Source organism: Talpa occidentalis, unplaced genomic scaffold (assembly GCF_014898055.3).
Source record: "Talpa occidentalis isolate TD23 unplaced genomic scaffold, MPIMG_talOcc4v2.1 talOcc4.5, whole genome shotgun sequence".
NCBI classification, from domain to species: domain Eukaryota; kingdom Metazoa; phylum Chordata; class Mammalia; order Eulipotyphla; family Talpidae; genus Talpa; species Talpa occidentalis.
In genome coordinates, this window is record NW_023604861.1 from 120,110,872 (window position 1) to 120,120,720 (window position 9,849).

The following is a 9,849-nucleotide window of genomic DNA, read 5'->3' on the forward strand; positions in this document are numbered from 1 at the left end:
CGCGTACTAACATCATAATGCATTCTTTGCATCAGTTTAGCTATTAATCAGTTACACTTGTTTGAACTGGGAACTTCCCTCAGTTTCCTCATCTGTAAAACAAGAGATCAAAATAGAACATTCTCATGGGTATTTTTTGAAGATTAATAACAAAGTATTCAGAATCATTTTGGCATCTAGTAAGCATTTTTTTTAAAGATTTATTTATTTATTTATACAAGCACTGGGTACAGTCAGAAGTGCAGGAGGTTGAGAGAATTCACCAGAGCCAGAGCGGGGAACAGAACAGGCAGACTGATGAAGTACACTGCTGAGGGGAACAGCGGGCACAACAGGAGAGGTCTGCGCACCATGTGGGACCCTCGTGGGTGGCCAGAGATCCAACTGGCACTGCAGAGGCTACGGGCAGCTTCACAACCCAGCGCTCAACCTCTGCACCACCAGGGGAGGCCCTCTAGTAAGCAACTAATATTTGTCTGTGTCATTAAGATTAATATTGCACATTCATAGAACATGTATTTGGCTCTGGTCAGTCTCAGTGAGTACACAGATCCCAGTCAAATAATAAAAGGAAGGGATAGACTCAGAAACCCAAGAGAGACCCTGGTATAGATGTACAAACCCAGAAAAGGCTGGGTTTTCACACCTCAAATTTCATAACCTACCACAGCATTATCAGAGGATATTCATTTGATACTCAGTGACTCCAAATTAAGTGAGATATGAACTATCATCACTACTGTAGAAATAATTCAAAGTCCAAGGACAATAATAAATGATTTAAAACTGCCAGTTTCCTTACAATAATTATGTATGGGAAGGCTTAGTTTTTTACTGCACTGCTTTATTTTCTGCAAAAAAAAAAATCATGAATACATTTTCATCAAACAAAAATTTAGCATGTTTTTTGGTTTCAGAAAGTTTTTGAACGAAAGAGTTTACATAATTACAATTTTAAAAATTAAGATAATGTAAATATTAGTATACGAGATAGTACATTTACTCTAAAGTGCAAGAAAATTCTTAATTGTGTGTGCAATTTGAAATATAAAGGAATGAATATATTATAATTATACTCATTCTCATTCAACACTCAGTAATAAATATTTTGCTCTGGTTTTCCTGTAAGTAAAACATATGGAGGTCTTTGCAAATACTTTTTTTTAAAAGTAAACAATACAGTACATGAAAATAGAATGTGCTCTTTCTCCTACTTATGACCAATATATGTTGCAATAGCTCATTTTATATCAAATAAAGAAGGCGTAAGTCTACTAATTGACCAATCATATATTTTAAACATTAAGCTGGTTCTATCTGGACACTGACCAATGAGAAGGGAGGTTAGCTATACAACCTGTTCCACCAGGTCTGACTTTCATTCTTTTAAAATTACATGTTAAAGTCAACTCTTGCAAAGAGTATTTGTTGTTCTCTTGCTGCCTACAAATATATTTTCCAAGATTTGTGAAGAGCTGAAAAATATTCAGTTGTCATTCTATATCACCATCCCATGAAAAATTTAATGGACTACAGTGAATCTTTAATCATTTGAAATAACAAAAGTACAGTGTGAGGACTGGAACCGCATAAAACATGTGTTGTGTATAAATGCAGTATGTTCTTTCTTCCATTGATTTTATTTCCCCCATGGAACACATAAACACCTTCCATAGGTCTTTGTCAGTTAGATTATTAATTTTTATTTTCATTTCCAATACAGTTTCCTCTAATTTCCAAAATGCTTGCCTTTGCTTCTGCATATTCCCCTAGGAGCAGGTATTATGCATTTTTTTCCAATAAAGCTTCCTTGATATTATATTTAGGGGAGGTTATTTTTCCTATTGATTTCTCTGATGTTCATTCCTCACATGTTTTCTTCAGATATGCTTTGTGTTTGCATTTTTCCTTTTATAGATGCAAGGAGTCCTATGGCATCACAGAGCCACCAGGAATCTTTCACTGCTACCTTATTTTAAATTATTTTGATTTAGTCTTAGAGTCAGAAAATAGTTTTCTCATTGAAGAAATTTATCCCAGTTTCCTTATTAGTGTGTGAGAATTGTTGCAGACTGGTGAGTGCATGTAAAATGTAGCTAATGCTGAGGATGATTTCATTGCATTTCTAATTTTCCTCCAGCAGTGATGCCTCTCAGGATTCCTTATATCTGCAGTGTTAGGGTGTGGTGGCAGAATATTTGAGGATCTTTCAGAAGACTGGACAGCTTAAGGGTGAAGAATGCAGCCACAGGGAGCCCTGCAGGTTAGGCTCCCATTATATTGTAGTCAATGTGAAGTGCTTGCCCCTTCTCCAGTCTAGAAGCAGGGCTGTCACCCACTTCCAAAGGTGACTGATTTCTGGTGTGAGAAATGCCAAGAGCTTTGACCTTGACTTTCTCCTCTGGCACTACATGGCAGGGCTAAGTGTGACTGGCCTATCAGGGTGCAAAGGCTGTGGAAAGAGCAGCAGGAGGCTCCAAATGACTTCTATGGGTCTTGAGAGCTAAAAGTGAGGCCAAGTCTGTGACAAGCTAAAAGTCCAATATGTAACCTTACTGAGTTACAAAAGAAAGCCATTATCCATAAGGAAAGAACAGTACAATTTAAGAAACCAGGATTTTCTGTATTGTTTTTCTTCTCTTTCAATGAAATGAAATATTTCAATGAATAATTGAACTTGACTGGACTTAGACAAAAAAAAATAGGAGATGTAGATGCTTTCATTAACACCAGGTTCCTAGTCCCAGTATCTGCTATTCAGGACTATTGACATTCTATTATCCAGTTGGATGTGAGATGAAGGTCTTACATTTATGGAGAAATCTTAAAACTCATAACTGAAAAAACAGATGAAATTAGAAATGTAAACTGAGGACTATTCCAAGAGCATCTGAGAAATATGGACAAATCTGGATGACAAAATGATAAAAAAATATTATAAGGAGATAACTATTCTAAATATATTTTAGTGATCTCTTTCAAGGTGTAATAGCCATCATGAGCAGATACAAAGCAAGGAAAACAAATCTGTGCAGTCATCCTTTCAAAAGTCAACATGGCTGACAGAAAGCTGGTATCTGAAACACTTAGTAAGACTGAAGTTTGCTATTATGTTTAGGGACAAAAACTATATTCAATTGCTAGCTCTGCAATTTAACACCTGAAAGTGCTCAAATCAGGCAACCCCAAGATTCTCAGAACTGGGCTCTAGATTCCTCCCTCTATCATGCAAAGTATTTTGATCTAACAGAGATGGGATCCCTTGAGTTCTTGCCTAAGTCCTTCATCCTTGACTGAAGAACAGATCATCATGTCATAAGCTTCTGTGTGGGTCTGCTAGACATAAATGTCCTGCTCAACCACCATTTTGGTTATGTGAAGTTTTGCATTCAAATACAAAGTCAATCCAGAGGGGTCAATTAGTCATCTAAAAGACTGTAGAATGCCAGACCCTGCAAGGCTCCTTTCAAATTTAACAAGAACAGAATGTTTGATCATCCTGGAACAATGGGTATGAACCATGAGGTATGACTGGGAATGCCTGGGGGTAGGGGGGAGGGGTTCATTGACTCATGCATGACCCTGCCCTCCTAGAGACTGATCAGTTGAACATCTTGTTAATAGGATTGAAACCATGAGTAAGGGGTTTGTGGTATGGTTTCCATCTCAATGCTGAGTCATCAAGAGGATAAAAAAAATACCTTGACAGCAGGCTCACCTTCCTCCAAAACCCTAGTTACATATGTACATTTATTCAGTTTCACCTATCCTTTTTCCTTTCTTTTATCCCACATAATTGATGCTGTATTATTATTCTATCAATAAAAAGGCCAGGATCTTGCTCTTTCAGTAGCACCCTGCATTGTACAGCTTGCTCCACAACTCCCACAACTTCTTTGTCAGTGCAGTGTCACCAACATAACACTTCTGCCCTTTCCCTAACTAGAGAAGCAACCACTGTTCCCCTTCTATGACCTAGAAAAATATAGTTTGTAATGGGGGGGTGTCTTTTCAATTCTAGAGAATCTGAGGATCTATCTGAGAATCTTGTCTTCACTTTCAGAGTAATGATGAGGCAACTCCTTCTTGTATGTCACTTACAGTTCCCCTTTTCCTACTCTTTGACACCCCAGTTTCCTAAGCGCAGGATAAATATTCCCTGTCACTCCATTATTCTTTAGAATTTACAGCCATATGAATTCTCCATAAGTTTGTTGTTATATTTTGGTCTTTTCTCCTATCAATCTGACTGATGTTAATGGGTTTGTCCATCCAACCTAAGGAGAATGCAGATGGAGTGGATAAATTTTCCCCTATGCCCCAAAACACCTCTTGAATCTCAGTTTTTCTTGACAATAAAGTCAAGATTGCACACCCTGTATATATTAATGAGATATGTTGAAAAAAATATTAACTGTTCTATAAACTGTACAAATATACAGAGTTGGGATTATAGTAGCTTTGTTGATGGAATACATGAGAAATAAGCATAAGCCTTATCTACTTATCTGTATCACTGGGAGTCTGACCATACTCAATCATAGTAGAGCACTAATGGTATACTATCTTATGTTTTTTCTGGTTTAACTTCACTTATATAATGATCACTCTTTAGAAAAAATGTAAAGTTTCTAGATCACTACCCTTTATGTTTTGTAGTCTTCTACCTACATGAGTCAGCAGTGCAAGTGAATAGAAAGAGCAAGATTGCAAGGCCAGGGTCTCCAGAAGTTTAATGATCATCCTGCATTTGTGGGGTGTTCAGCAAGCCAAATAACTCTTTGAAACTGACATTTTTCACTGGTGAAATGAGCATAATACCTATCTCCTTAAGTTGCTATAAAGAGCTAACTCATGAAAACTAAAACTGCCAACAAGAACAAAGGACGCAGCAAGCGGGACTGTGAGTGGAAAGGAACTATTGCAGCCACCACACCCTGTGAACGGGAGCTGTGGAGAACCCCCGCAGGATCCGCCGCGGAGGTGAGCTCCGGGCGCCATTGAAGAGAGCCCCGCCCAGAGGAGACCAGCCCCAGCACACGCCCGGCCGCCCGGTAAGCCTGCGCGGAAGCGGCGCGCCAGAAAAAACAGACGCGGAGCGGAATTGCGCGGGGAAAGCGGCGCGGATTGCGCGGATCGGATCGCAGCTGCCCAGGTCCCCGCGCCTGCGACCTAGGCTTGCCGGGAACGACCTAGGCTTGCGGGGAGACGCGCGGAGGCCCTCCCGGAGTGAGCAGGAACCAGGCGCCCAGGCAGGGGAGCGGGATTCAAAAGGCGCCATTCCCGCGCCACTGAACTGGGCTACAGCCCGCGTCCTGGAACTGAGGGCTTTGGAACTGAGACCCGGGGCACGAAATTAGGGGCGTGGGTTCCGCACAACGGTGGGGCACAAGGCAGACACAGCACCCCAAAGCCGTTGAGGTGTACCCTACCATCCCCGCTCTGCTCCCTGTCCCATGGGGTGGAAAATCAGCTCCCCAAGGGCTCTAGGAGAGATCTCTGGCGCCACCTAGCGACTTGTAGCCAGCACAGGCTCCTGAAGGAGATAGTGGCCAGCTGGGGAGTTAGCCCACGCCTGGCCCCTTCCGACCAGTAGTCTGAGCCCACAGGGGGAGCGAGCGCCCACAGCCGGGGCAGACCAGGCGCGCAGAGAGTGTGCCTGACACGTACGCGCAGGGAGTGTGTCCCACATCACCATTTTAGAACAGGGACATTTCTTCAGTAAAGACTACCTGCAGAAGGCTTCCTCAGGAGCCAGAGGTGAGCGGGGGAAGTTCGCCCACGCCAGACCCCCTCTGGCCTGCAGTCCAAGCCCAGTGGGGGAGCAGGAACCCACCGCCGGGCAGACCAGGCGCACAGGGGAGTGTGTCCCCACATCGCATTTTAGGACAGGGACCTTTCTCCAATAAAGACTGCTTGAAACTGACAGATGACTCCTGGAGGAACCAGAGGGGAGCAGAGAAGCTCACCCAAGATGCCGGCCAGTCCCAACACACAGTGTCCCAACGCATACGGCAAATTAGAAAACAGACAGTAGGGAGGAGAAAAGAACCAACGCAACCTAGCAACTCTCCAGAAAAAAAGCACACCACAAAAAGAAACCAGCCCTCAGATTGCAACGACAGTAACTTGGAAGAACTTCTGAGCCTTCCAGAAAGAGAATTTAAAATTGCCGTGATTAAAAACTGACAGAAGTCATAAAGGAAAACAATGATAAGGGAAAAATAATCAACCATCAGAAGAATGAAATTGAGTCCCTAAAGAGGGAAGTAAAAGAAATGCAGGAGATCAAAGAATTAGTGGAAGAACTAAAGAATTCTGGGAAAAGCAATGAAAGCAGAATTGATGAAATGGAAGAACGATAAGTGCTCTTGAAGACACAGAAATAAAAAGAACCAAAACAGAAAAGGAAAGAGAAGTACGAAGGAAAAAGAATGAAGAAAGACTTCGGGAACTATCTGACTCCATGAGGAAAGAAATATAAGAGTTATAGGAATACGAGGAAGAGGAGAGAGAAGTAGGAACAGAGAAAATATTCAAAGAGATAATTGAAGAGAACTTCCCAAATGTGAAGAAGGAGCTGAAAATTGATATACAAGAAGCAAGAAGAACACCAAACTTCCACGACGAAAGAAAAATACAGCAAGACACATAATAGTAAAGCTCCCAAGAATCCAGGACAAGGAAAAATAATGAAGCTGGCAAGAGGACAGAGATAACATTCAAAGGAAGCCACAGGCTGACATCAGACTTCTCCGAAGAACACTACTAGGCAAGGAGAGAGTGGAGGGACATAGTCAACAGACTCCAAGAAAACAGATGCCAACCAAGAATACTCTATCCCGCAAAGCTCTCCTTCCTCTTTCAAGAAAGAATATGGACCTTCCCAGACAAACAGAAACTCCGGAATTTCATTGCAACTAAACCCCCACTCCAAAAAATACTACAAGGAGTCCTAAAGCCAGAACCTCAGAGGGACGAATAACAATGAAAGAAGGCCAAAAAAAAAAAAAGTTATTAAAAGAATAAATAAATAAAATCAAAGGAAAGACAAACACAATGGCAAATACAGATGTTACATATCAATATTAACTATAAATGTAAATGGACTAAACTCTTCAATAAAAAGACACAGAGTTGCAGCCTGGATTAAGAAACAAAACCCAACCTTTTGCTGTCTACAGGAAACACATTTAGCTACAAAAGATAAAAATAGGCTCAAAGTTAAAGGATGGAAAACAATCCTACAAGCAAATGGGCCAAAAAAGAAAGCAGGAACAGCTATACTTATATCAGATAAAACAGATTTCAAACTCAAAAGATAAAAAAGACCCAAGGCACTACATTATGATCAAGGGGACAATATTTCAAAGAAGAATAACACTCATTACATATATGCACCAAACGAAGGAGCACCAAAATATATCAGACAACTGTTGTCCTCTCTGAAAACAGACATCAGAGAAAACACATACGTAGTGGGAGACTTCAACACACCACTATCAACAATGGATAGATCAACAAGACAAAAAATAAGTAAAGAAACCAAAGCTCTAAATAAGGACCTAGAGCAATTGGCTTAACAGACATCTATAGAACACTAAACCCCAAAAAAACGGAGTACACATTTTTCTCAAGCGCACACGGATCATTCTCCAGGATCGATCACATACTGGGGCACAAGACAAACATCAACAGATACACCAAGATTAAAATCATATCAACCATCTTTTCTGACATGAAGGCATCAAACTAGAATAAACCATAAAAAGAAGGCAAGAACTTTCCTACCTCATGGAGATTAAAACCACACTACTGGAAGACCACTGGACTAATGAGGAGAGATCAAAGAGGAAATTAAAAAATTTTTTTGAATTGAACGACAGGGAGGACACCAATATCTAAATGTATGGGATGCAGCAAAAGCAGTAATAAGAGGAAAATATATAGCAATAGAAGCTCACATCAAGAAACAAGAAAGAACTCAAAGAAACAACCTAATCTCGAAGCTCAAAGATCTAGAAAAAGAACAACAAAAAAACCCCCAAAACCAGTAGAAGAAAAGAAATAATAAAAACCAAAGCAGAAATAAATGAAATTGAAACTAAAAACAATCCAAAAATCAATGAAACCAAGAGCTGGTTTCTTTGAAAAATCAATAAAATAGACAAACCCTAGCCAGGCTCACAAGGAAAAGGGAGAAAGCACAAATAAAACAGGATCATCAATGAAAGAGGAGAAATCACAATGGACACAGCAGAAATCAAAGAATAATCAGTAACTACTATGAACAGTTATATGGAAACAAGTTTAACAATCTAGAGGAGATGGACAAATTCCTACAACTCTACAATCACCCAAAGCTAGATAAAGAAGAAATAGAACACCTAAACAGACCAATTACAATTAGCGAAATTGAAATGGTAATTAAAACCTCCCCAAAAACAAAGCCAGGACCTGATGGATTTACAAATGAATTCTCCAAACATTCAGAGATGAATTAGTGCCTATCCTTCACAAACTCTTCCAAAAAATTGAGAAGGAAGGGACAATACCAAACACGTTCTATGAAGCAACATACACTAATACCAAAACCAAACAAGGACAACACAAAAAGGAAAACTACAGGCCAATCTCCCTAATGAACACTGATGCAAAAATCCTCAATAAAATTTTAGCCATCAGAATCCAACAATGTATCCATAAGATAATTCACCACGACCAAGTAGGATTCATTCCAGGGGCACAAGGATGGTTTAAATCCGAAAATCAATCAACGTTATCCAACACATCAACAAAGAAATATAAAAAACCATATGATAATATCAATAGATGCTGAGAAAGCTTTCGACAAAGTGCAACACCCATTCATGATAACCCTTGAAATTCTTGGGATACAGGAACATACCTCAACATCATAAAGGCCATCTATGACAAGCCAACAGCCAGTATCATTCTCATGGTGAAAAGCTGAAAGCAATTCCATTAAGATCTGGAACAAGACAAGGATGTCCACTCTCACCACTGCTTTTCAATATAATAATGGAAGTCCTAGCCAGGGCAATAAGACAAGAGAAAAGACATCCAAGGAATCCCAAATAGGAAAAGAAGAAGTCAACTATCACTATTTGCAGACGATATGATATTATACATAGAGAACCCCAAAAAACTACACAGAAAAAGCAATTCAACTCATCAATCAGTTCAGTAAAGTGGCAGGATACAAAATCAACACGCAAAAGTCAGTAGCCTTCCTATACACAAACAATAAATCTGAAGAAGAAGAAATCAAAAAACCATCCCTTTGTTATTGAAACAAAAAAATCAATATATTGGAATCAATCTAACAAAAGAGTAAAGGACCTATACAAAGAAAACTATAAAAACACTGTTAAAAGAAATAGAAGAAGAACACAAGAAATGGGAGACATCCCCTGCTCATGGATTGGAAGAATAAACATTATTTAAATGGCCATCCTTACCAAAAGCAATATACGATTCAATGCTATTCCAATCAAAATTTCATTCTTCAAAGAAATAGAACAATTATTGATGAAATTCATATGGAATCACAAAAACCCCGAATAGCCAAAAGCTCTCCTGAAAAAAAAAGAAGGGAATGGAGGCATTTACACTCCAGACTTCAAACTCTACTACAAGCCATAATCATCAACGTGCATGGTATTGGAACAAGAACAGACATACAGACCAATGGAATCGAATAGAAATCCAGAAATAACCACAGATTTATGGTCAACTAATCTTTGACAAAGGAGCAAAGACTATGCATTGGAGCAAAGAAAGTGTTCAATAAATGTGCCTGGGAAAACTGGGGTCGCTACATGCAAA